The sequence below is a fragment of the Poecilia reticulata genome, chromosome 18 (assembly GCF_904066995.2).
Source record: "Poecilia reticulata chromosome 18, P_reticulata-male-v2, whole genome shotgun sequence".
Classification (NCBI taxonomy): domain Eukaryota; kingdom Metazoa; phylum Chordata; class Actinopteri; order Cyprinodontiformes; family Poeciliidae; genus Poecilia; species Poecilia reticulata.
Genome location: NC_088847.1, coordinates 23,253,725 through 23,280,489, shown reverse-complemented (window position 1 = coordinate 23,280,489; position 26,765 = coordinate 23,253,725). Strand labels below are relative to the sequence as shown.

At 36.9% G+C, this 26,765-nt stretch overlaps 1 protein-coding gene and 1 long non-coding RNA gene across 4 annotated transcripts in view; one reads left to right on the top strand and one right to left on the bottom strand.

Annotated features, from left to right (window-relative positions):
• The window catches only part of LOC103481242 (dachshund homolog 2), a 102,961-nt gene that overhangs the window by 47,536 nt on the left and 28,660 nt on the right, over nt 1-26,765 (bottom strand). The window lies entirely within an intron of this gene.
• The window catches only part of LOC108166091 (uncharacterized), a 52,915-nt gene continuing 27,376 nt past the window's right edge, over nt 1,227-26,765 (top strand). The window contains exon 1 of one of the 3 annotated variants that reach the window (XR_014084809.1): nt 1,227-2,507. This is a non-coding gene — a long non-coding RNA (uncharacterized LOC108166091). Of the gene's footprint in view, nt 2,508-12,781; nt 18,999-26,765 lie in introns of those variants that run through there. The other 2 variants (XR_014084808.1, XR_001776373.2) reach the window with 2 other exon arrangements.

The following is a 26,765-nucleotide window of genomic DNA, read 5'->3' as shown; positions in this document are numbered from 1 at the left end:
ATGAGCTAAAACCAACCAAAAGACACTATTTAAATGCAGATAAACTGCATTTTAAAAAGATTGTGAACTTAAAGTATGACCTCAACTCATCAAGCCCCTAAATCATCATAATTTAGAAGAAGTTTTCAATATTAGCTGCAAAAACTTCAGTGTTTGTTTACATGATGTCATCCGGTTAAAGCAAAAAGACAGAATGGGCCGTAAATAAACACAAAAACTCAACTTTTTGCTTTTGTAAGACGAGAATCACTTGCCCTACAAAATAAAAGTTTCCTCTGGCAGCCAGTCTCTAACATGACTTCCTGTTTGTTATTGTATCAGGAAGTTTCTTTGTTGTAAAACCTTCACAACTTTATTGAAACTTACTCTTTAAAAACAAACCAAATCATTTCCTGTTTCAACTTAACCAGGGGTTTAAACAAAACGTCAATGCAGAGTTTCCAAATAAAATCCTTTAACTTGTGTCGAGAGACGCTGATCAGCGCAGAGAGCAGCAGCGAATGAGCGAAACATTCAAACACATAGGGTGCGTTCACACTGCAGCCTGAAGTGACCCAATTCCGATTTTTTGGCAATTCCGATTTTTTTGCCGGGGTCGTTCACACTGCCAGTAAATGTGACCTGTATGTGTTCTGCAGTGTGAACGGGCAAACGACCTGAAAGTGTCCCGCATGCGCAGTAGAGGGCGCAATAGCGTCAGCGTTCTCAGTGTTCTGCCAACTGTCATAAATAGAAGAAGAAGAGCTCAGTGTTTGCGGAAGTAAACATGGAGGCTAACGGTGGAGCTTAGCTTATATATTTGAAGTTGTTGTCCAACCGGAGCAGCAAATTAACAACTTAATCCTCATATCATCCGTCATGGTTGTTGTTTTTCTTCCCACTTGCGCTTATCAGGAAGCAGAAGAGTGAGATTTGTTGAGAATCAGTGACGTTCAGTTCAGATGAATGCGACCTGAACGTTATGGTCGCATTTGAATCGGATACGTATCAGACAGATATGCATCACATTCGAAAAAGAATCTGACCTGTGCTGTTCACACTGCCATGAAAAGATCGGATACAGGTCGCATTACGTCATAAAAATCGGAATTGGGTCACTTCAGGCTGCAGTGTAAACGCACCCACACATTGATTTCAACCTCATGTCTGCATTAAGCTGCGAGAGTCTGAGGATTAAACAGCCAAATGCGGCTCCATAAACTCAGTTCATCAGTTTATCACAGATTATTTTACTGTTTTAAGTCTTAAAAGAAAGTGACATAAAACTCAATGCTGCTTGGGATGGTTTTGGATTTTCCCAGATGGAAAAACATTTCCTGAATAAGTTCCGACGCAATGAAATTTTACATCTGTGCCTTACCAGAGGCACGAAACTCAGAGTCGGAAAGTCTAACCGTAGCCTGGTAGGTGGAAACACCTAATTCACATTTTCTTGGTTTTTCTTTATTCGCTCAAAATGTTTAAGGAATCCAAGATGCTTTAAATGACATAAATGTAATTTAAATTTAATTCCAGCTCCAATTCGTCACTTTGCGTCAAGCTAAGTTTTTATTAGCCCCGTTTTTCTTTGTTATACACAAGTCCCTCCAGTTTTTCATAAATCTGCAAAATTCACACAAAATCAACAAAATCCCCACATTTGTTTCTGGTTTTATTGAATATTTTTCTGTAAATTGGTCAAAGCGTTGGGTTTTAGCAACTGCTGCCTCGGCTGATGTCAAGTTGCAGCCTGTGATCGATCCGGCGATTAATAAAAAGTCACATTTAAAATCACTCATTAGTGCAAATATCATGAACATTCCTGACAAATATTTCTAATTTAGCACCAGAAAATGCTACCAAAATCCTGGAGGGACGGCTGTTTGCTAATATTTTAGTGGGTTTTATTAACTTGTCCTGGCTCAACTGGCCCTTTAAGACCACCCAGATTTTTGATTTGGCCCAAAATGAAACCGAGTTTGAAGCTCCTGATCTTTCTCTGCTGCTTCCTGGTTAAACTAAAGTCGTTTTCCAGCATTTATCCCGTCTTTGCACCAGGAGCGCTGGTTTTGCTGGACATCCCTACACCTCCTTTCTTTCTTCCATCCATCTCCTCCTCCACTTCCCCCACCTCTCTGCTTTCTGTCTGCCCACATCTCTCAGCCGTCATAAATCGTGTCAGCGACTTGCATCCTCCCTCCCTGTGTGTCTTTACTCTTTGTTTGCCGCAGAAGAACAATCTATTCTTTTTAAAGAGACACCAGAGAAATGGGATATATGTCAGTCCACACACACAATCACACGGAGAGGCATCATAATCATGGACGCTCACGGACTCATGAGAAAGAGGGAGAGAGAGATGGATGTTTACTTTCCTCTGAGCTTCCGCCTCTTTGATTGGACAGATGAATGACTTCATTGTGTCTGTGTTTCCTCCTCTCTCTCTCTCTCTCTCTCTCTCTCTCTGTTCCTCTTTTCAACATGGAGATGGAAAATAAAGACGGACAGAGAGACAGAGGAAGGGTGAGGTAAGCAATAATAAGTATTGATTGATAAGGGAAGTAGAGCGGGAATAATAAAGGAGGAGGGGAAAAAAATCACCTTAAAACACAGAATGGAGGGAAACAGAGAAACGTATTGATTAGTTGGTGACACCTTTCTTCTTCTTTTCATCCCTCCTTCTTCGTCCTCTTCTTCTCCCCCTATTATCTACGACTATTCATCTTCTTAGTTTCTCACTTTTGCCTAAAATTTATCTCCTTATTTCAATCCATTCCAATTGTTTTCTTTTTATCTGTATATCTATTTTTTCTTGTTTTTTATCCATTCATTATTAATTTGAAGCAACATTCTGTCACATTTCTATCATTTCTCAATGAAATGCATCAACAGTAGTTTAGTCTCTCAGAGTAACAATTATCTATAAATCTATATATATTTTTATATTTTAAAGCAGATTTTGTTAAAATTTGAGGCAAAACAGATCAAAGAAAAAACATTTTTTGGATTTTTTTCAACAAGGTTGGAAGTGAATATTAAGTTTCCCCATTAATTCTGAACCAGTGAAACTCTGGAACCATGAAGAAAGTCCCACCTACCAAGATGGCGGTTCGGAGTTCCGTGCCTCTGGTAAGGCACAGACCTGACCAGAGGTGGATGGGAGAACTCAGATTTTACGTCTTTCCATCTTCTGGTTTGGAGCAAATCAACCAGGCTGGGTAAAGTGTTCATTTTGTCAGGTTTTGATGTTGTGTAAGCAAAACTAGAATGGAGTTACAAATCTAAAAAATACAATAAACAGAGAGGTGTAGACTTTGAAATTTTTTCAAATTTCATGCTTCTTCATCTGCTTAATTTTTTTCTAAAATTACATTTTGAATAATTCTTTGTTTTTTTTTTTTCATTTATTTAAGATAAAGCCAGGTAGACAAGTTAACGTAATTCTAGTAATTTAAGTTGCATAACTTTATACACAAACCTATTTTGTTTAAACTGATGCAGTTGGATACAGTAGCAACATTGCAGAATTGTTTTAAATAAACGTTAAATTTTTGTTCACACTGTTTTTCCTCTTAATGAAACGATTTAAACAGAACATCCAGTTGGTTTGAATAGAAAAATCGGTTTTTAATTTTAAAATAATTTAACCAAATTGAAAAACACTGAAAGATTTAAAACTTTTAACTGAAGTGGACTTGATTGACTGCCCAAAAAAATGATTAAATTATTTAAAAACTAGCCTTTAAAACTGAATACAGAAAATCAAATGTCATTCGTTCCCAATAAATAGGCGTGAACAGAAATGATTTTTAAAGAATTGATCATGATTTAAAACACATCGCACCTCAAGATTCATGGAAAACTTTCCAGTTTGTATGAAACGCCTCTCCATCCGTCCCCACCTCCCTCCTTCTCTCTGCAGAGGAACAGGTGTGCAACGGGACAAGAGACAAAAACACTCCTGCATTTTTAACCAGCAGCCATTAAATATTAAAAGCTGCTGGCGCGCACGGCGACACACAATCGCTGACGAGACAAGTTATACAGGTCGATGGGCTAACGCGTGTCTGCATGTCTGTGTGAGCGCGCGCCAGTGTGTTATGGCTTTAAGCGTCATTACCTTACTTCCTTGGCATGTGGGCAAACACACACACACACACACACATGGAGAAACGAGGATAATTCATACAAGCGTTCACGGTGCTCTCACATGTTAGCATTTAAGAGGTAAAACTATAACAGACGGCATGTTTTCTCTCCGTCCGTCTCCTCCCTGCCTGCCTCTCGGCTCTTTGAAGTTCTCCATAACAAACTATAACAACAGGAAGTTTTCAATGCGCCACATTGAGAAGGAATGTCACATGTGGTACGAGCGAGGCACTGGGGGAATTAGGGAGGATTAAAGGCGAGATAAAGGGATTGTGTTGACAGGATAAAGTCAAATGGTTTCCTTTTGCCAGCATGAAAATATGAATTTTTTTAAAGAAAAACGGCCATTTTGAACGACATAATTTGCCTCTGGTTGAAACGATTAATCGTGATTAATCGAAATAATCGTCAACTCATTTGTTGTTCTTATTCAATTTCTAAAAGTGAAGTAATTAAGTGATGCGTGGAGGACTGTAAGAATAACTTTGATGGATTCAGGTCCTATGCACCACAAATCTGGAATAAACTTCCAGAAAACTTCAAAACAACCGAAACACTGAGTTCCTTTAAATCCAGGCTAAAATCCACCTGCTTAGTTTCTTTTAAACCAAAATACATGAAACACCAACCAACACTTTGATGATTAATGACACAATGGAATGTTTCTATTGTTGAAATGCACTTTGAACTGTGTTGTTGCTGAAATGTGCAATACAAATAAACTTGATTGATTGATTGATTGATTGATTGATTGGATGCAACTAAATGTAAATCCTAAATAAACAAAAATATTTGCTCCATAAACACAAAATTATTAAAGTTTTATGCCATTAGGTTGACAAAAAACACATTTAGTTTTCTATTTTAAGGGGTTGAAACGATTAATTCTGATTAATCGATCAACTAAGTTAGTTATCAATTAACCACAAACTGAAATATTCAGACTCAAAATCGCCACTTACTGAGAAAAAAACCAAAACACATTCAGAGTAGTAATTAAGCCAAAATTACACAAACTTGTAAAAAACATTTTCACACCACGAGTCATGTGATCGATAATCGAATGTTACTACTGGTGGAAATGATGAAGAAGACGACAGGAAGTTGTAGGAGGATGATCACTTTTAATAACTCATTGTGTGAACAAACATTCACGTGTGATTTTAATTTACCTTCTTATTTAATGGAAACGCAGCAATTGTGAAAGACTAGGCTTTTGTTTTTTAGATTAGCGGAATATCAACTTTGTTTTACGCACATTTGTAACGTGAACTGCTGTTACGGAGCAAAGCTAACACGAACATGAACAGCGTCTCCAGCTGCGTTTCTATGAAACATAAAACTGCACAAATAGAAATTAAAAAAGAACATTTGCTCAATAAAAACATTTTTACGCTTGTATGGCGACGTTTTTCTGCAATGGAAACACTTTTTTCGCATCACGCGGGTCACATGATCAACAACCGGATGCTACTACTGGCGGAAACAACAAAGAAGACGACAGGAAGTTGTAGGAGGAAACGAATGCGTGTGTGATTTTAACGGAATTTTTTTATTTAATGGAAACACAGTAATTGCAAAATATCATCTTTTTGTTTTGGATAAGTGGAACATCAACAAATTTTTCTGCACATTTGTAATGGAAACGCAGCTCTGGCCGACACCAACCGGACCGACTGCTGGGACCCAAAGTTTAAAAATAAATCCCAAAGAGGGGAAACGTCTCAAAGAAACGGAGAGAACGGATGACGGTAACGAGAGGAGAGCTGAACGGAGAGAGAGAGAGAGAGAGAGAGAGAGACCGAACCATCAGATCAACAGATTCTTCGTTTCCCACCATCTCTCCTCAACTGGAGTTAATTTTCTCCTCCTCCGCCTCACCCAGTCCATCCCTCACTCCCAACTTCTTTTATCTGTCCTCTCCTTCCTCCTCCTCCTCCTCTATCAATCTCTTTCTCCTGCCTCCATCCCTCCATCCCTCTCTGCAGTTAAGTCAGTGTAATGTAAATGATGTGCCATCGATCGCCTCTGACAGTGCAAGGACGCTCACCTCTCCTCCTCCTCCTCTTCATCGTCTTGTCATCTCTCTCTCCTTTCACACCCCTCCTTCACTCCCTCTCTCTTCCGCTGCTCTTTCCTCCACCTCTCATCTTTTATATCTCTCTCTCTCTCTTTTGCCGTCTTCCCATGCCTGTCATCTTTCATCTGTCCCTCTCCCTTCATTTTCCTCCCTCTTTCGGCGGCCATCATTTATATCCCTCTATTCCTCCATTGTTCTTTGGGAGCATCTGCTCTCTCTTCCTGCCTCGGCCATCTTTTATCTCGGCCTCTCTTCATTTTCCTCCTGTCTTTCGCTCTGCTGTCTCTGCAGTCCATCTTTAACCTGCTAGCCTCGCTTAAAGGAGCACCGACCAGCAACGCACCTGCACAGTCACTTTTTCCCACAGTAACATTTAAAATTACCAGGAAGATTCAAACTTTTCCGACTCCAAACTTTGGAGATAAAAAAAACAAAACGGAAAGAAGACGGTTTTAATTTGCTCTTTGATGTATAATTTATTGCTGTTATTGATATTTTTAGTCATCTTTTTCTACATTCCGGGACAAGGAAACCTAAAATATAAGTTTTATTTATTTTGAAACATCTGACTGATTCAAAAACAAACACAGCAATAAATCTATTAATCAATTAATCGCATTATATATTAAAACAAACTCAACAATAATAATTGATAAAAGTTTTCAGTTATTGTTTTGGTCTCAATTAATCACTTTTTAAGGACAATTTTGCTTACAGAGACTTTATAGTTCATTTAATTTATTCTGAATATTTAAAGTGTCTTCTCGTTTCAGTGTTAAATCTTCGACACAATTTATCGTTTATTGATCTTTGAGAATGTCGTTTTTCGCACCCTTTATCGCGACAACAGTTTGGTTTCTGCCACAACACAGGACTAAACTAATTTTTCCTTTGTATTGGGACAATTTATTTAATTTTCCATAATTGCTGCTGTAGGAGACAAAGTTTGATAATATTTAATACTATTTAACCATCATCATCATCACTTTTATTAAGGACACAAGTTCACACAGGAAGAAATTAAACAAAAATTTAAAAATAATTGTAACAACTTAAGACATGCAACTATGGATGCAGTGTACTAGAAAATACCAAAACTTACAACCAAATTCACATGAATAGTGATTTATTGGACGATGCTACAGATGTAAAAGGGTTGAGTGTAGAAATAAGTCCATACTTTTCTACATTTGCTCTTGCTTTAGGCTTATTTTGTTTGCATACAACTTATTTGAAAACTACTTTCAATACAGTCAACACTAAGCGAAACTAAAACGCGACTAAATAAAACAAAAATAAACCTGATTTGCTGATTAGTCCAGTTTGTGTCGTTTATTCAACTTTCAGAAACGAGAAATGGAAAATAAGAAGAACAAGTCTAAACCGCTCATACTTTCTTTTTTTTTTACTTTTCCTGCTTTCTGCGCACCCGTTACCGTGGCAACCGACTTCACAACAGCCCCACTAGCACAGAAGAGTTCAGATTACGCTCAGGCGCCTCAGGAACAAAAACACTTTTAAAACACGCCGACACTCTGCTGTTTGACTCCTCCTTGGTTTTGTTTCGCGATCTGCTGCTGAGTAATTGTCGGGTTTCGTGTTGTTCGGCCGCCGAAGCGTCGGCGGCGCGTCGCGCAGCCAATGACGACGTCTATGTGCTTATTTGAACGTCTGCAGGACTGCGGGGTTAAACGGCAGTGACAAATCGTCCGTCATATTCCTGTGAGCCAAGAAATGAATCTTAATATTCGGCGGCAGTTTGTCGCTACTCCAGGGAGCCGTAGATGTGATTGTGAATAATGTGAAGAAAATAAAATCAAAGCTTTTTCTTTTTCCAGAAAAGCCGTCTTTTCGACGCTTTCTGCTGGGAACTAAAACCCTCGAGCGCAGCGTTTACAGCATGGTTTTTGTTTAGTCTGAATGCAGATCGAGTCGTCGCTTCCTGCTGCTTGTCAGACTGTAAAACACTCAGGATTGATAAATCCCTTTTACAGCCGCAGACATAAATTTCGACCTCCCGTATGAATATTCTCCACACCAGACATCGAAGGACTCTGTGGGTCAAACGGTTCTTCACATTTAAATACAAAATGATAATAAGTGCTTGAACAGAAGCCAGATTAACGTTTTACTTATTTTTGAAAATGTTTCAACACTTCTTCATCTCTGAAATATATATAAACTTGAAATACATCACCTAAAATATGTCTAATCAGAATGAGAATAGTGATTTGATTGTTATTTAACCTTTATTATAGAAGAAAATTAAGTATTTACTCACTTTTGCGAGAGTAAAGTAACACTAAGAACGCAACAATATGAAAATTTGGGACGATATAATGGCCAATTATCAATATTTATGGGCTTTATAGATAAATAATGTAACAAACAGTTCACTTCCTCAAACACAAACATTAACAACGTTGAATTAAATATCGGTTGTTAATATGGACCCAGTTTTACTTATCGGACCGACACCAATATGTTAAGAAAAATGAGTAAAAATCTCTTTCCAGTTATTATCCAGTTTTCTTACAGCTACATTTTACCAGATTAAAAAGTAAAAGATAAATAAATAAATAAAATTTATGCACTTTATTCCAAATTATGAACCATTTTCTGATTTACTACAGTTTGTGGTTCTTCTCTTTTGATTACGGGCGCAATAAGAAATGGTTGTTTAATGAGTTTTGTTTCTGTTGTTCATATAGCATCTAGAAAAGGCTTTTAAAAGCAGCTGGCTCGTCTCTGGTCATTTTTCCATATTAATATTAATCACCTCATTCTACAAAATTGTTTTTCTTTTGTAACAGAAGATTCATTTTGTTGTAAAATTTGAAAAAAGAAAAAGAAATCATCTAAGAAACTGAATTTCTGTTTTTTTCCCCATAATATTGAACAAAAATAAAACATTTGCATCAATTGAGTGTAGGGCTGAAACGATTAATCGTGATTAATCGATTATTGAAATAATCATCAACTAATTTAGTAATTGATTAATCGTTAACTAAAGGATACAGATTCAGAGAAGTAATTAAAACAAAATTGTAGAAAAAAATATAAAAAGCTTGAATTAAAAATCTGCAAAATGTGCCAATTTTTAAAAAAATGACTAATCGACTATATACTAGAATAGTCATTTAACCATCAGAAAAGTAGATTAATTATCAGAGTAGTTCATTGATCGTCTAAATTGTTGATTAATCTCATTATTTGTTGATTTATCAACAACTAAAATCGTTAATTGCATGTAATGAATCTATATATTAGATAAGATGAACCTTTTAGTCATTAATCAACACTTCTTCTTCAAAGATAGCGGTTCTCAACGTGGGCGGTACCGCCCCCCAGGGGGCGCTGGCGGACATTTTTACCAAAGGGGGGCGCTGGGATGCCTTTGGAGGGTGTTTGTTCGAAGGTAAACTTTACACCTTAAATGCACAACAATATCAGTTTAGACTTTGAGCAACTTGGTAAAACTGTCTTGTGTAACATTAAATCATGTTTGGCTGCAACGGTGTCGATGGCAGCTCTTCTTCTTCTTCTATTCAGTGTTTGTTAGCTTCTGTTAGCTTCTTGGCGCAGCTCCGCTCTCCTGCTACTGGTAGCTAAAATCACGATACCCTCACTGTGTATCCCTCTGAAAAATGAACCTATTTAACTAAAGAAATCCCTCCATGGGTGATACCTCGATAGAGAGCGATCATTTTATAGCGTTAACACTGGTGCTGTAAGTGGTCCGGTATGAAACGGGGGTGATTGAACAACACAGCACTTTTAAATTTCAATAATCAGAATGCAGAAATTGTTTCCGTTGTTTTAAAATGTTTATGTCAGTCTGTCTTTTCCCCATCGATACGCTTCCCCACCGCCCTGCACCTTAGGGGCTTAAAAAAAAACATGCGCACATTGTGCAAAACTCTGAAACAGGAGAAGCGGGACATAAAACGGAGCCACAAACTAGATGTAAATTATGGCATAAAAACAGAGAATCCGACGCTGAACAGTGAAAAATCAACACATGATGTGAAACACATGACGATTAGGCGGCGCAGCAGGTGATGAGTGAAGATTACTGATGGTCAATAAACGATAAAATAAATCTAGCAACAGGAAAGAAACTAAAGTGGACATAGCAATAAACCAAGAGAGGATAAAACTAATCTAATGAAACTAAATGGAAATGAATGAAGAACAAAATGCAAGAATAAACTAAGAAACTAAAGTAAATACAGAGGAATAAACTGGTATGGCAAGACCTTTCGAGCAATAATTAATACAGAGACTGTATGTCAAGAATAAACAGACACTATTTCCAGATAAAAGGTAAAATAATATTGTTGAAGTGCCATGGGCTTGTTGAGACCACATCTAGTACTGAGAATAAATATATCTTACAGACCATAACAGTAAAGAACTGATCACTTATTTATGTTTTTAATTAGATTTGATACATTTATTTCTTCAATATTATTTTTCATGTCAGTGTTAATGTCATGAGGCTGACGACTCCATGACACTTTGAATTTGACTCATTAGGATTTGATTAAGAACCAGATTTGTTCTTTGTAATTCCTGTCCAGTAAAACTATTAATCTATAATCAATAGACAGGTCTATATAAAGATATAATCCATGTTTCTGTCTCATATTTGTATGGCATTAAAATGATCTGGAACTTTAGTTTTTCCACTGAAAGCTCTGGTTTGCACAATAAATGCCATGTGGGTGAAGTTTTATGGATGATACACTGATGTCCCATTCTCCTGAAGGCAGCACAGAGCTGCACCACCAGAAACTGACAAACACTGAAGAGAAGAAGAGCTATGATTAATGTAGTTACAGTTCTATCCATGTTTTAATGCTGCAGAGCTCAGTCGTTTTGCAAATGGTTCAAAGTTTAAACTGGCATGTTGAACATCTTTTATCTGCTCATTTTGTGGAATATTTAAAAACTAGAAAATGACAGAATAAATGTGTTTCCACTCTGACTGGCTGCTGTTATTCCTACCGATTTTAACTTGAATGTTCGATGCATTTTTTGTAGACGCCTGTGAAAATAATTTCTATTCCCATGACTTTTTTGTTCTCTGGGAAATTATTTTTGATGATATTTACAGAAACAAGCATAAAAACCAAAACATCTACAATAGTGATGGTAATATTAATGATAAAATAATAGTCAGTGCAAAGTAGCCTACAAATTCTTTGGTGGGGGGCGGTGAGGGACCTGGATAAAGGCTGGGGGGCGCTGGCCCAAAAAAGGTTGAGAAACACTGATCTACAGTGTAATTTGCAATCTCTCATCTCTCTTGTCCTCCTTTCATTCTTTCCTTCGTCACTTCGCTTCCTGCTTTTATTCTCCTTATTTAAATAGAGGACACAGACAATCCAATAAACACCCACCGTCCCAACAGCTGGAGTGTGCGTGTGTGTGTGTGTGTGTGCGCGCACGTGTGTGTGAGAGCATCAGAAAAGCATAGAGTCAGCAGAAAACTAGGATGACACTCTGAGCGCTGGACAGGAATGTGACCAGGGGAAAAAAAAAAGGAGAAGAAGAAGAGAGATGAAGAAATAAAGAAAGAGAAGGAGATGGGACAGGAAAGACAGATGGGACAGAGAGAGGAGAGGAAGAAGAGATGAAGAAAACTCTGGGGACACAGAATGACACATGCAGTATTACTCACCGTCCCCATACATCACACACACACACAACACACACACACACACACACACACACGCACACACACACACGCAACAGCAACACAAGGACACCAAAAGACAAACAGTCTCAATTTCTCTCTCCGTCCCTCCAACAGCAGCAGCGTTTAACAGCTTCAGAGACGTTTCCGAGTCCAGAGATAAAAAACGTTTGTCCTGCTTCTGCGTCACGCCAGGCGAAAATGGAGGTCCGGCCCAGCTGGAGCCCGATTGCTCACAGTTGGACCTCCCGTCCTGGTCGGATGAGAAGGTGATGCAGCGTGGTGTCGTGGCTCCTGGTCGCGGTTTCTGATTTCGGACGCAACGTTTCCATCTCAGACGCCGTTTTTACTCATTTTCTACCCAATTTCTGCTTTTAATCATCTCATCTGCGACACAAGCTAAAGTTTCACATGCTGGTCTCTGAAGAACCTTCATTCAGTTTGGATTTATTGAGGAATTCATTTAAAATATTGAGTTTAATTCAATCGTTATCATCACTCAGCTCTTGAATCTGCCTGGAAATTGTGTACATTCACAGTAAAATTTTCTTGAAAAAACACGGATACCTTGGAGTTTCAAAAGTCGAAAATGTTTGACTCTTTAAACTCAAACTCAGACATTTACAGGTTTTTGTTCTAAAGGATCTCTGAGATTAAGCTCAAAATTTACGTTTGTTTTTTCTAGTAATTTTTTGGCTTTTCAAACTCAGAAATTTCAAAAAAAAAAATTTTACATTTCTGAGATCAATCTCAAAATTTCATGGGCGAATGGGGGGGAAGAAGTTTGAAACTTCCAGCAAATTTTCAAACTCAGAAATTTCCGTTTTTTTTCTAGAAAATTTTACACTTTTCAAACTCAGAATGTTGTTTTTTTTATAGAAAATTTCTGAAATTTATCTCAAAATGTCAAGTTTTTTTTTATTTTTTATTTGGACTTTTTCTTTCAAAACTTCTGAAATCAACCTAAAAATCTTTGAGTTTTTTCGAGCAAATGTTTTGCTTTTTTCTAGTTTTTTGGCAGAAATTTACACCTCTTTGCTTCTTTACCTACACTGACCAAAATACGGCGTCATAGTTTCTTGCTGTTGAAATTAATGAACAAAAACGTGGATCTATGTAAACATGAAAACTTTTAAAAGAATTTAAAATGCGCTTTTGCTTGTAATGATAGAGGTTTTGCTGTCTTTAGCTCTCTAAAAGTTAGCTTTTAAGATTAGCTTATAAGATACAATAAGCATTGACAAAGAAATCTACATGCGTTTCTTCAGAAAAACGTGACCACACGGGGGCAGTAGTGAGCCCAGTTGGTCGTTTGGCAGCAGAACAAGAAAAATCAACCATCTTTCCTCTTGATTTTCAAGCATGAAACGTTTAAAATGAAGGAGAAAAGCCCCGGTGTGACGCGTAAAGCGGGTTTTAAAATCCACCCACGCTCACACGCAGACACACTCCAACTACAAACACATGAGAAAACAGTCGCAGAGTCAGAAGGTAAGCCTAGATCCTACAATAAGTCCAGTTTTATGACTAGTACATAACACCAACAGCTGAATCAATATTAGTTTACACTGGTCAGGGTGGACACACACACACACACACACATAGAGCTCAGTTCTTCTATAAACACACACAGTGAATCTTCCAGAATATAGTATTATTGCAGACACACACACACAGATTAGTGCTTATTCTATTACGCCCTCGCGGTGGGTCGGCGCGGTCACACACACGGAGAAAAACAGAGAGCCATTACAGAGCTGATAACAGCACTGTAATAAATAACACACATGGAGCTGGTTATTATAAAAATGATAAGCACTGAAAGAGTTGTAAAGTTTTTACAATGATGAACTAACACATCAACTTTATTAACAACTGACTGTCGTCGTTCTCAGGCTGCAGCTTCGCTTTAGCACACCCAGTTAAACCGTTTTAATTCCCCTTTTTTACACCTTATAACAACTAATCTGGAGTCGGAAACATTAAACTGCTTCATGGCGACAAAGTGACTTTAGCTGCAGGACTTTCACAGCAACTCTGACCAGATTTAAAAAAAAAAGAGAAGTCGTATTTTCCGCTGATAATCACACGAAACAGATGGTTTATCTGTGACAAACTGAAACATTTGGCATCATTTACAGAAAATCAACCATCAGGAACATATGAGGGAAATCTTTCCCTTATCCTGTCAGCTGAAAGTCATGCCAAGAACAATTATTCTGTGTTTTTTCCATACTTACCTCAAATAGATCAGATTTTAGAAGCATCTGTCTTCACAAAGATGCAACAACTTGACGTTTTTCATTTGTTTTCTGGCTCTGGTGGCCTTTATTCGCCGTAATCAAACAGGAAACGGGGAGGTTAAAGGTCACCAAACAAATTCAGAGTTCATTAACGCAACCTGGATCCTTTATGCTTTTAATTATCAAGAAAGTGCCATCATTTCCATTCTGACTTTGTTTAGAGAAATGTGGTAATCCACTTATTCATGGTTTCTATTGTTTCATTTGGGATGTTTAAAATGTCTTCCAATTCCAGTAAAAATTAAAGTTTATTGGTCTCACAGAATAATTTATGTGAAAATGTTGTCGAAACAATGTTATCGTTGATCCCCAAAACTTCTGGGACACTTTATTAGTTTATTACCCAACAAAATTTGTAATTGTGATGAATAAAAATCCAATGTAGCAAACACTTAGACCAATAAACACTTTTCAGACACGCAAGGGGATTTTTAAAGCCATACTAAGGCAACTAAATTGGTCATGAAGTGGCATTTTTTTAAATAAAACACAAATTATTCACACAAAAAAACAACTGAAAATTTAAATATTGTACTATAATCGTAAGGGTTTGAATGTTTAGATTCCTTAAAACACAGCATACAGGTAAGCCTGTTGCAATATCATTATAACGTGTGATACTATCAAAACAAACGATATTATCGTTTATCGCAATCATTTCTGGGACAATTTATCGTCTGCTGCACGCATCGTCGGTTGTCATTTTTAGAAATAGATGTTTTTGACTAAATAGGTTTTGAAGTGACATTTTTAAAAAGAAATACAAATAATTCACACAAAAAACACAGAATTGAAATATTGTAATATAATTGGATAAATGAGCAGCAATTTGAAGCATTTTGAGATGGACAGGTAAACCTGTCGCCATTATCAATGAATCAATTAGTCTCATAATAGATTTATCAATCTCAGTAATTACCATTTACATTATTTATTGTTTTTCTTTTTCTCTGTATTTCTACTAAAATCTGGACGACCAAAGTTTTCAGTTTGGTGTTTTGGTCTCAACCGTCTCTTTTCTTTGAAGGACAGTTTTGTTTTCAAAAGCTTCACGATTAATCTTATTTGTTGTTTCTGTTGTTTTATTTATTTTTCATATTTTAAACACCTTCCAGTTTCAGTGTTAAATGTTTATTATAAGTTAAAGTTTATTAATCTTTGAGAATATGTTATGATAAATTTTGCAGGATGATGAATTGTCTCAGAAATTATCGCAATAAACGATAATATTGCTGTTATGAGACCATTGTCAAGTAATATAATGCCATATTAATGAAAGAACACATTCTTGAATTATTATTATAGTTATAAAGTCTTTATAAACAAAATTATCCTTCAGAAAAAGGTTTAGTTGAGACAAAAAAACCAGACTGCAGACCTTTACCATCCAGTTTTTTGTAGAAAGAGAGCAAATGGAAATTGTTGAGCTAATTTAAATTTATTATACGATTAATTTATTTATTGCTTATTGCAGCAGCTCCATTCTCGTGTCATTTATTCCTTTACTATTATATTACTTGAAAATGGTCTCAAAACATCAATATTATCATTAATCGCAATAACTTCTGGGACAATTTATTGTTGCTTATTGGTGCTACGTTGCTTTTTTTATTATATTGTTTGCTTTTTTTGTCTTTCCCAATACAAACCAGCGCGTCTCCAACACCACCACCAGAGTTCATCTGTATAAATATAATCTGACATGAAGCTCTTTATTAAAAGGTTATCAAGTGTCACTGGTAGCTCTGTGTGTTTTCCAAATGAGCCGACTGTTCCTGACAGTAACAAGCACCGCAATATTTCCTCCAGCTACGGTGGCCCAGAGATGACACAAACAATAACACTTTCCCAGCAGAGAAGAGTAATCTGGTTAATTAGAGCAAGGTTTGAGGAGAAACGTCCAGTGAGGAGGCAATATATCACCCTGCTAACTACCGGAACAATAAAACTGCTTTATCATTTGCTTTTTTTGGCCTTCCTCCATCCCTCCTAGGTTAAATATTCAGCTTTGTTTTGTTGCTGGTTATGTGCAGCTGGAGGGCGAATCCAGCTTTTAAAAACGGAAAGAAACGCCTCGAAAGCAGCAGCTGGTGAAGCAATTACCAACCTGCTCACATTGATCAGCTTTCTCCAGAGACAGAAACCTGGACGCGTTTTTCAGACGCTCAACGTTGAGCGGAGAAATACTACGGCGTTCTGCGGCGTGATTTTCCCCAGATCCGATCAGACTGTGGGACTCCGTCGGAGGAAGTCTGCAGCTGTAGCTGTGTCCTAATTTACGGGGCTGTCAATAGCATCTGATTACACACAAACTGCAGCACTTTATAAGGCAGTTAACTCTGTTATCAGTCCGTCAATGGAAACCAGAGAGCGCTGCTTCATTATTACAGTTACGCTGGAGTCAGGCTAATGTTTCAGAGCGAAACATTACGGCCAGCTGTAGCCACAAATTAAACATAAACCAATAAAACGTCATTTATTTGGTAGCTTTGCTTAAAAGAAACAGATTTTTCTCTAATCAGCATTTAAAGTGGAATGCTGTTAGTCCTAAAATGTAAAGAGGAATGTTCATAAAATAGTCAGAGAAATTTTCAAAGTGTTATTTGTATATTTAAAACACAGTATTGGGCCAAGGCTTTTTAATTACAACAATAAAGTTGTGCAATTATGAAGTTGAAATAGTATCACTAAGTCATAATATTACCTGGATAAAGTTAAAATAATACAAAAATAAAGTCATAATATTTTGAGAATAAAAGTTGTAGAACAAACAAAATGTAAATATAAAAATTGTTGTAATAACACAAGAATAAAGTCATAATAATACCAGAATATGGTCGTAATAACATGTGAAAAAAGCTGCAGTAATACAAGAACAAAGTCATAATATTTTGAGAATAAAAGTTGTACAAGAAAAATTCTAAATAATACGAAAATAATGTCGTAACATTTTGAGACTTAAGTTGTATGAAAATAAAGTTGAATAAAATTGTAATATTCGTAATATTTTTTGCGCAGTTTAACGATACGAAAAATAAAATTAAGCTCAAATAGAAAAAGCATCCTGTTCTTATTATCTATTATTTGCTACAATGCAGATCTATGATTAAATCACAAGCAAAAACCGAGAAAAATCCATGATTTTGTGGGATTTTTTGTTGTTTTGTGATGTTTTTCTACTACTACGAGAACAAGATGCATAAAAATATGTGCAAGAAACCTTCATCAAATGAATAAACACATAAATATCCAATAAAGACGTGTTTATCTTTTATTTATTACCAATCTGGATTCTGAAATGCCTGGTGTTTCTGAGCTAATCAGAGAAGGAATCAGTAAATATCAGAGTCCTCTGCAGGCTCTCGTTGCAGCGGGTGCATCAGCTCAGTAATGCAACGCTTGGTTTTTTTTGCAGCCACCCAGGAACATTATGCTCCAAAACACAATCTATTTAATGCAAAATGACACCGTTTGAGCCGTCAGGGGATGCAAGCAGGTCTCCCAACCAGCAGACGTGTCATTCTGCATTAAAGGGCTGAAGGTGAGCCGGAGCACTTTGGCGAGAGGAAATGAACATGCTCCAATAGCGAGCCGGCCACAGTTGGAAATATCCCAGCATAATCATTTTATCAGACAGCGTAATTATATCCGAGACAGAAACGGGTATTTAACAGAGCTGGAGTCGAGTACCAACCCGGATGCTGCTGGATTTTAACAACAAATCAAAGCTTTGGTGGAGTCTGTGGAGATATCTGGCAGTTTTTATAAAAGCTTTGAAATTTAGGAGAAAATCACAGAGCTTAAGAGAAATCAGTTAAACAGCATGTGTTAAAGTATATCTGGTGTTTAAAATGAGCAACTAAACCCAAAATCAGCTATTTTTCCAGAAAAACTGTCCACATTGCTTCTTAATGGTTACTATGATTATGATATTTTTGTCACAATAAGCAATAAATAAATGAATAGCATTATAAATTAAAACAAACTCAATTTCCATGTGTTTATCACTTTTCTCTCTTCTCCGTCTTACTACCAAACACCGGATGATAAAACTCCTCAGTCTGATCTCTACTCTTTAATTGAAGGACAATTTTGTTTACAGAGACTTAAGTATCTATTTTATCTGTTGTTTTCTTTATTTTTAATATTTAAGATATCTTTCAGGTCAAGTGTTAAATATTCATTAGAATTAAAATTTTCTTCATCTTTGAGAATACATTCTTGCATTATTATTATTATTATTATTATTGATAGTGGTTTCAAATAATCAATGTTAACATTTATCACAATAACTTCTGGGAATATTTATCATCCAGTGAAATTTATCATAACAGGCCAAAATATGATCAATTCTGCATTATTTATCTTGAAACCGTCTCAGTGCTGCCCTCTTTGGGTTGAAAGGTGGCTACTGCAGTTATATTCTCCTGTTGGTTACAACACTCTCATCCTGTCCAGCACCAAATTACTCCTGTTGGCAAAAACATCGTTCTTTGACTCAGCCAACTTTAACCTCTTAGTCATATTTTCAATAATTTCACTGAACTCCGATCCAGAACCGCACGGCATTCTGGGGGAATTAGGCTTTAGCCGCTCAACCTCTCACAGCTACATAAGCTAGTTTGGTGGAATCCACTCGCTCTTTGGTTACCTAGCAACTCACTTATTCTGTGGTTACCTAGCAACAACCTGCTTAGTAACTGCTGCGGTTTAAGGTTCCGCCACTGAGCCTCATAACTACTTAAAAGTAAAAGTAACGACGTGGAGCGAAAACTGGATAAAACAGGTAAGGTCATGTCACTAGTGTGGCAGGATTTAAAATATTTAAAACAAAAAATAACCCCAGAAAACGTAATAATTATTAACTAATAATCATTTTTCAGTCAGTGATAAATACATAGAGACTTTTAACAGATTTACTTTGTATCAGATCTGAAAGTACAAACCAAAACCTCGTCCTAACCCCATTTATAACAGTTTTGGATTTTTTTTATTTATTTATTAAAGTTTACTTTTATTTTGGTTATCTAAATCAGTTAGCTTTAAACTAATGAGTGCGTTTGCTAGCTCTTTTAAGTTATAGTAGTTTTAGTTTTTTCATATTTTTATGTGCGGAATTCAAAAAGGCTAAAGTACTGTGATTACGTTTACATCGATGGGGTAATTAAGACTCAACAGATAATAAAAGTTTTTAAAAATTGTGTTCAATTCGTATTGGAACAACCAACAGACATGGAGCGACGCAATTTGGCGACATCAGTTCAAAAGGCTAATATTATATCTATAATTTCAGTATGCTTTAGTTAGTTTTATAAATGCATGACATAGTTCCAGTCGGTTAAAGTTCTTCCCCATTTATCAACAAAACAGTTTTCTTCTCAGTTTCTGTTAGTTGTAGCTAACTGCAGAAAGGTGATCCTGATACAGGCGGATATTTCCGTCGGTCCTCGCGTCTGATTGAGTCTGTAATTGTATCTCCAGATGAATAAATCCTCCTCCTGCCTCAGTGAGTCAGCAGGACAAACCTCGGAGTAAAACCCAGACCTGCTGTGACACACCGGCTCTCTGATTCCTTTTCCTGTAAAAGAGCGTGACTCTCTCTGTCTGCTTGGATTTCACAGACAGCACACAACTTTGCTTTTTTTTTTTTTTTTTAACTGCTTTTCTTCTTCTTCTTTTTTTTTTTAAAATAAACTGGGTTGTTATTGCCCTCATTACGCTGTCCTGGTCTAGTTAATCTGTTTTCCGGGAGTCCAGTGCGCTCGCTGAACAACGCTGACTCAGCCCTAACCGCCACTTTAATGGAGTCAGCATTAGTTGTCTATTAATTACAGCTGACTGATGATTTTCCCGTTCTTTTTCTTTTTGTGTTGCGACACCGAGTAAACGGCTGAGCAAATTAAACATTAAGCAGTGTTTGTCCTGTAAATATTGTCCCATGTTTGACACTTGAAGCTTTAAAGCGTCTCATCGCAGTAAAAGCTCAGAGGAACAAAATGAAATCACTTGAAATGATAATGAAACAGTCGTGGCCGATGCGTTCACGTGGTAAGAGTGAGATCACGGTTATGACTTAATCCCAGCGTTACAAAAGGTTTTCTGCAAATTATTTAAAAGCCCCTGAACTGCGTGAGTCAGATTTCCAGGAAATAAAACTTGACTGAAACTGATACCGGGACGACTGGACCGAGTTTTAACCGTCAAAAACGTAATTATGAAACAAAATGAACATAAACAATAGACTCAAGGTAGAGCAAAACATTTTTATGATTATTGTACCAGTTTCTTTTTAAACAGAAACCTTAAAAATAAGATTAAATGCTTAATAATTTATGAGGAATTGCTGTTACTATTGCTGTAATGAGGTGGTAATTAAACTAGAAGCATTTCAGACAATAATGAGCTGCAGCTTCCTGCTCAAAAGAGTTTAATTGATTACTAATATTTTATTAGGACCATTGTAGATAAAAAAAAGAAGAAGCAAGTTTCTGCCAGAAAACTTTCTAGAAAAAAATACAAGAAAATTATGACATTAATCTAAAACATTTTCTACAAAAATATGAAAATGTTTTGACTTTAAAAAGTCAAAAACCTTTAATTTTTTAAGTCTAAACAGTTGAAAATGTTCGATTTTTGAAATTTCCAGGGTTTTTCTAGAACATTTCTGAGATTAATTTCATATTTCCAGACTATTTTCCGAGCAAATGTTCAACTTTTCAACCTCAGACATTTCCAAATCCGATTTTTTTCATGACAGTCTGAGCAGCGATCCGATCCGATTCCAATCTTTTTAACCCCCCAACAAAAAAAATCCAATTTATGCCGCTTCCACCAAGTCAAAAACATTACAAAAGCAATTATGTCGCATTTTATTCGACTTTACGTAATTAATGTGAGACATGCAACATAAATCTATACCAGAAGAAGCCAAACCTGATAAAGACGTAAACAATGACTCAGCAACCGCTGATGACACATAACTTTATTTTTTCTTAGCTTCCTTCGTCTTGTTATGATTCTGTGACAATACTGTCTGATTCACAAGTTTGAAATCGATCTGTAAACATCTCAGCCCATCATTACTTCTGTAAACAACGTGCAGCTGTGTGACGTCAACGTTCTTTTTCATGTGAGTCGCTTTGGGGTCGTAAAACGTTCACACAGAAGCCTGACTGCAATCACATTTAATTAGCAGGACGAAGCCGCTAAAATAAATAAGAAAATATCAGCAGCAAATGGGAATCAGGCGTCAAGAACTGGTGTGTAAATGAATCCCATCTCCAGCTCTGATGCCAGTGGAATCAGAGAAAGATAATTTGATGTTTAGTTTGTCGTCTAAAGGAAGTAGAAAGGTAAAAAAAACAAAAAGTATCTTTATCTACTTTAACGGTGTTTTCACACGATAGTCCAGTAGATTCAGTTCAATTGGGAACAAAAATTGCAACATCAGTAAAGTTTTCAGCTGCTGTGGTTCACTTTCACTCTGCATCGATTCAAGCTAACTGAAATTCCCTTTCTCCTCCTCGCCTGCGGGGGCGCTGCACCAAGAATAAAAGGAGGAAACGACATAAAAAATTCAGAAGACGACACTGAGCGCAACTTCCTTCTTCACAAAATGTAAACAAGAATGGAGTACCAGCAAATTTTTGCGATTTACCCAGAATGCCGTGTGCTCCAATCCACTTCCTGCTTTTGGAGCAGTCGCTGGTCCACTTGGATTCACATGTGCATTCAAACTGTGCCACTTCAACCTAATAGAAACAGAGGTTTGTAGGCGGACCAGAGTTCACTCTTTTGGTTTTTTTTAGCATGTTCACATCATCATAAATGAAACAGATTTTCTAGACAAAACTAGATTTGGATTAAAGCGAACTAAACATTGCTGGTGTGAACGCAACCCGGATGATTTGAACTTTCTGTTAAACTTGATATGTTAAGAGAATTACAAATATGAACTGGGGTTAATTTTAACATATTGTTGTGTAACATGATCCATTTCCTCATAAATGTTTGTTTGTTGCCTTTAGTGTAAAGTTCAGTAAAGCTGAGAAAACAATTTGATCTGTTGTTTTCTACTTTTCACCAGATGTCTGTATGAGGCCTAAAACACGTTAAACTTGGTTTATTGAGCAGAGCTGATTTAGGACGCGACACAAAAACTGTCCAGAGCTCATCTGTTCAGATCAAGAAGAAAACAAAACACACATGAAAGACTTTGCCTTTTGTCTCAGTATAATTGATTTCAAGCTTTAACTTTAGCTCTTATTTCACTAAATATGACATTTTTATGATAAAACACAAGCTGCATCGTTTAAATCCCGACCCTCCTGGATGATTTAGCCTTTTTACAGCTAAAGCTTTGGCTCACTTTGAAAGGGAATTCCCAAAACAAATCTAATGAAGTTGACGCAGGTGTAGCGGGCAAAAAAGTTGCTGAGTTGAACCAAAGCAACCTAATATTGCTCAGTAAACCTTATTTACAGCAAGAGAAACCACAAACTCAACAAGCTCATTAAATGAAGATTATTTGATCTTTTCAGAGAGTTTGGAGGAGTAAATGTGAGCGTGATGTTCGACGCAGCGACATTTACCTTCAAACATTTTGGTTTTGCCTCATTTGCTGCTGTGCGGATCAGGACTTTCCATTAAAAAAGAAAAACTTTTTTTTTTAAACGATTTGTTTGGGGTTGACGGTGAGCTAGCCTGGTTAAAAATGTCGCTGGTGTCATGAAGCAGAGGAATGTCGGGTCTTTTTTTTTTAGGTCATTCTAAACAAAGCGCACGAGAACAAACCGCCAAACTCTTACACACAGGAGGCTGGCAACTAATCTACAAGCACTGCATTAGGAAAACACACACAGGTGCCCATGTTGCCGCTGACACACACCATGAAGAAAGCATTCACACAAACGCTGGAGCCTGTGGTATTTGTTGGCCTCAAGTGGGTCAGTCACACACACACACACACACACACACACACACACACACACACACACACACACACACACACACAGGACAAATAATCATGCAGCTTTCATCCTCAGAGGCAGGAAATGCTGCTTTTAAGCTCTGTGTGTTTGAGTTAAAAAGACCCTCAGACACACACACACGCACACACACACACACACATACACACACACACACACACAGCTGAAACTCATAATGAAAAGTCGTCTCACAAACTCGTAAAGCTGCGTTCAGGATGTTGATTTATTTTAAAACACGTTTATTCTCTCTTTACGCTCCAATATGTGAACAGAAGGCTCTAAAAACTACAAACATGGCTGGGATTTGGACGAAATCCTGAAGGAATCCAAACAACAACAGAGCAAAGATTTGATAATCCAAACACAGGAGAAATGGATAAAAGTTTTAAAACATAACAAAAAGGGGAAAAAAGTTGGGAATTTATTTTGTGTTTTCAACAGAACTTAAACTATCTGGTCCGTTTATTTCATACAACTCCACTGTGGGGAACAAAACTGGACCGTTTGATAAATTGTGTCCATTATCCTCAACCAGTCCAGAATGCAACCAGAAACAGTCAAATAAAACCAACACAGAATTAGCTTTAGAGTTTATTCACATCGTTTATGGCTTAAAAACGACTGTGAAGAAATGTGTAACCAGAACAAAGTGTTAACAGGAGAGAAAGCAACAGATTTCCAATTTTGAAAAGAAAAAGCTGAAAATTTTAGGGTAAATTCACACCAGTCATGTTTAAAACGCTTTAATGGAAATACATTTTTATTGCATAGAAAGTTTGATTCGTTTATGGAGGTTCAAATATTCAACCAAACTCCAAGAAGCGACTCTGATCGGCCTAAAAATCAAGGTTTCTATTGGGTTGAAGAGAATTCTGGTGCAGTTTCAATGCATATGTGAACGCCAAGTGGACCAGAGACTGCTCCAAAAGCAGGAAGTGGACTACAGCGCAAGGAATCCTGGGTAAATTCAACCAAAACAAAGAGTGTAGCGCTAGCAGGAGAAACGTCTCCTGGTCTGTAGCCAAAGACGAAAGAGAAATCCTACAACTGCTGAAATCTGATGTTTGTTTAGATTTTGTGACGAAGGTTCAGTGTCTTCTCCAGAGGTTTTTAGGTTGTTTCCTACAGTAGCTCTTGTTGCAGCGCCCCCACAGGCGAGGAGGGTAACAGGGTTACCAAAGAGTTTGGTTCGATTGACACAGTGTGAACCATAGCAGATAAAAATGTAACAAATGTTTTAACTTTGGTCCCCAATCGAACCAACTCTACTGGACACACATGCAGCAGCAGCAACCTTTCATAGTTCGGACACTCCAGGATTTTATGATTGTTTTTGTGATTTTTTTCCACACAAATTTGCTGATGTTCCTCACTTCAAAAGTCTGCAAGTAGCAGAAAAGCTATGAGGACAAAAACAACAAGCAAACGAATCTTTATAGTGATCGTCATGTCGATCACAAACTATAACTTGACATCAAGAAAGGCTGAGGCAGCAGTTAGAAACACTGCCACCTGCAGGTGGAAGTTAGAATCACATGATCCCAGGATTTTTGAACAATTTTCCACAAAATTTCCAATAAACTCGCAAAAAAAAAAAAAAGTAGAAACTTGTTGGTTTCACGTACATTTCTGCAATTGCAGAATCGAGAAAAACTGGAGGGACTGACAAACGCTGAAAGCAAAAATCTATGCTTCATTTATTCCACATCTCCAGTCAGATTAGCTGATTTTATTACTATAAAACATTTAAAATTTCTATTTTAATATTCTGTCTGCAAGCAACAACAAAAAAACACACTCCAATAATGTCATTTAAAGTAAATATCAATGTTACTGCTTTCCTAATTTGGCCATTTTGCGTATATTAGAGTAAAAGAAACACCGGGAAAGGTTTAAATTGTGGAAAAACAGCTAGAAAGAAGAAATTAGTTAAAAAGATTGGATGAAAAAGAAACAGAATAAACAGAATAAATAAAATGAAGAAAGCAGAAAAATGAAAGAAGACATCAGAAGAAGATTCACTACAGCAGGAACTGCCCTGTCTTTAAAAGAAGACGACAAGATTTTATCATAAATCTGTCTCCAGGTTCTCCTGCTTTCTTTCTCTAAGGCCAAAGGTCACCAGTGTTGAGGTAAAAAAAATCCCGTCTCGTGGAAACATCAAACGCAAACTCATCTGTGTTCAATATAACACTCAGACTCTGTCATCTCAACGAGGAAGCCGCCCCACCCTGTTGACTTTATGAAGCGCTCTCACTCACATCTATATATAAAATATCTATATATTGGATTAATTTTCCTCTGGTGAGCCAGATAATGTCGGCCGTGTTTTTGCTGGACGGTATTTAGGTACAAAAAGAAAATAAAGAAGTAAAATCCAAAGTAAGTGAACATATCTGGGTTTAAATAAAAGCGGCGGACTTTATCTGGACTCGCTGAACAGTTTCAGGCTCCAGCTAAAGAAAACAGTCCCAGAAGATGGATAGATTCATTTTAGGCTCGTGAGCCACACGCTGAGAACCACAACAAGCTACTTCAGGCTAAAGCAAAACAACTGATTATCTATAATAAACCACCTAATTCTTCGGAGGTCGCTTGGTTTTTTGCAGGTAGATGAAAACACTCTGCTGTACGTTTGTGCTAAGAGAAAAACAGAAACTACCAAACGAACATTTTGGTTTTAAAAGATAAAAATGACGCATTCAGACTGCTTTTAATCTTCTAATTTACCTGGAGTTGTTTTTATTTTCAGCCTGTCACGATAACAGATGTTACTGGATGATAAATTGTCCCAGAAGTTATTGCGATAAACGATAATATAGTTGCTTTGAGACCATTTTCATGTAAAATAATGGTAATAATGCAAGAACATTTTCTCACAGATCAATAAACTTGAATTTCTAATGAAAATTTAAAACTGAAACTGGAATAAATTTTAAATATACAAAACAACCAATAAAACGAAGTATGAAGCCTCTGTAAACAAAACTCTCCGTCAAAAACCGGTTTAGTTGAGACCGAAACACTTTTATCATCCAGGTTTTTGGTAGAAATCTTAAATCGTTTGTTTTAATTTATCATGCGATGAATTAAGTTATTGATCACTGTGACAGATCTAGGTTAAATTGTTAATTTAACTGAATATGTATGCTGGTGATGTAAAACTTCCTGGTTAGCGTTGCTTTTGTTATTTCTGGTCAAAAACAGGCAGTTAGATGAAACTGAAACTAAATTTGATCAAGTTTGGCACCAAATACGCAACCAAAAGAAAGAAAAAGCTCAACTAAAAGCGGAGTTTCACCTAATTGAGTATCTATCTTCCTGCCTGTCTGTCCATCAGCGTATGTGTAGCAGCATTGTTGTAGTTAACACAACCTCAGACAGGCTGATAATAGAGCAGCTGGAGCATGAAATCTCTGAGAAAGGAGGATGAGAGAGAAAGAGAAAAAGACGAGCCAGGCCAGGCAGAGACGCAGATAAGAAACAGGAGGATGAAACCAACATCTGAGTACAGAGAGAGAAACCAAAACGCACAAGAACAGAGGAGCGGGGGGTCGCCGTTTGGG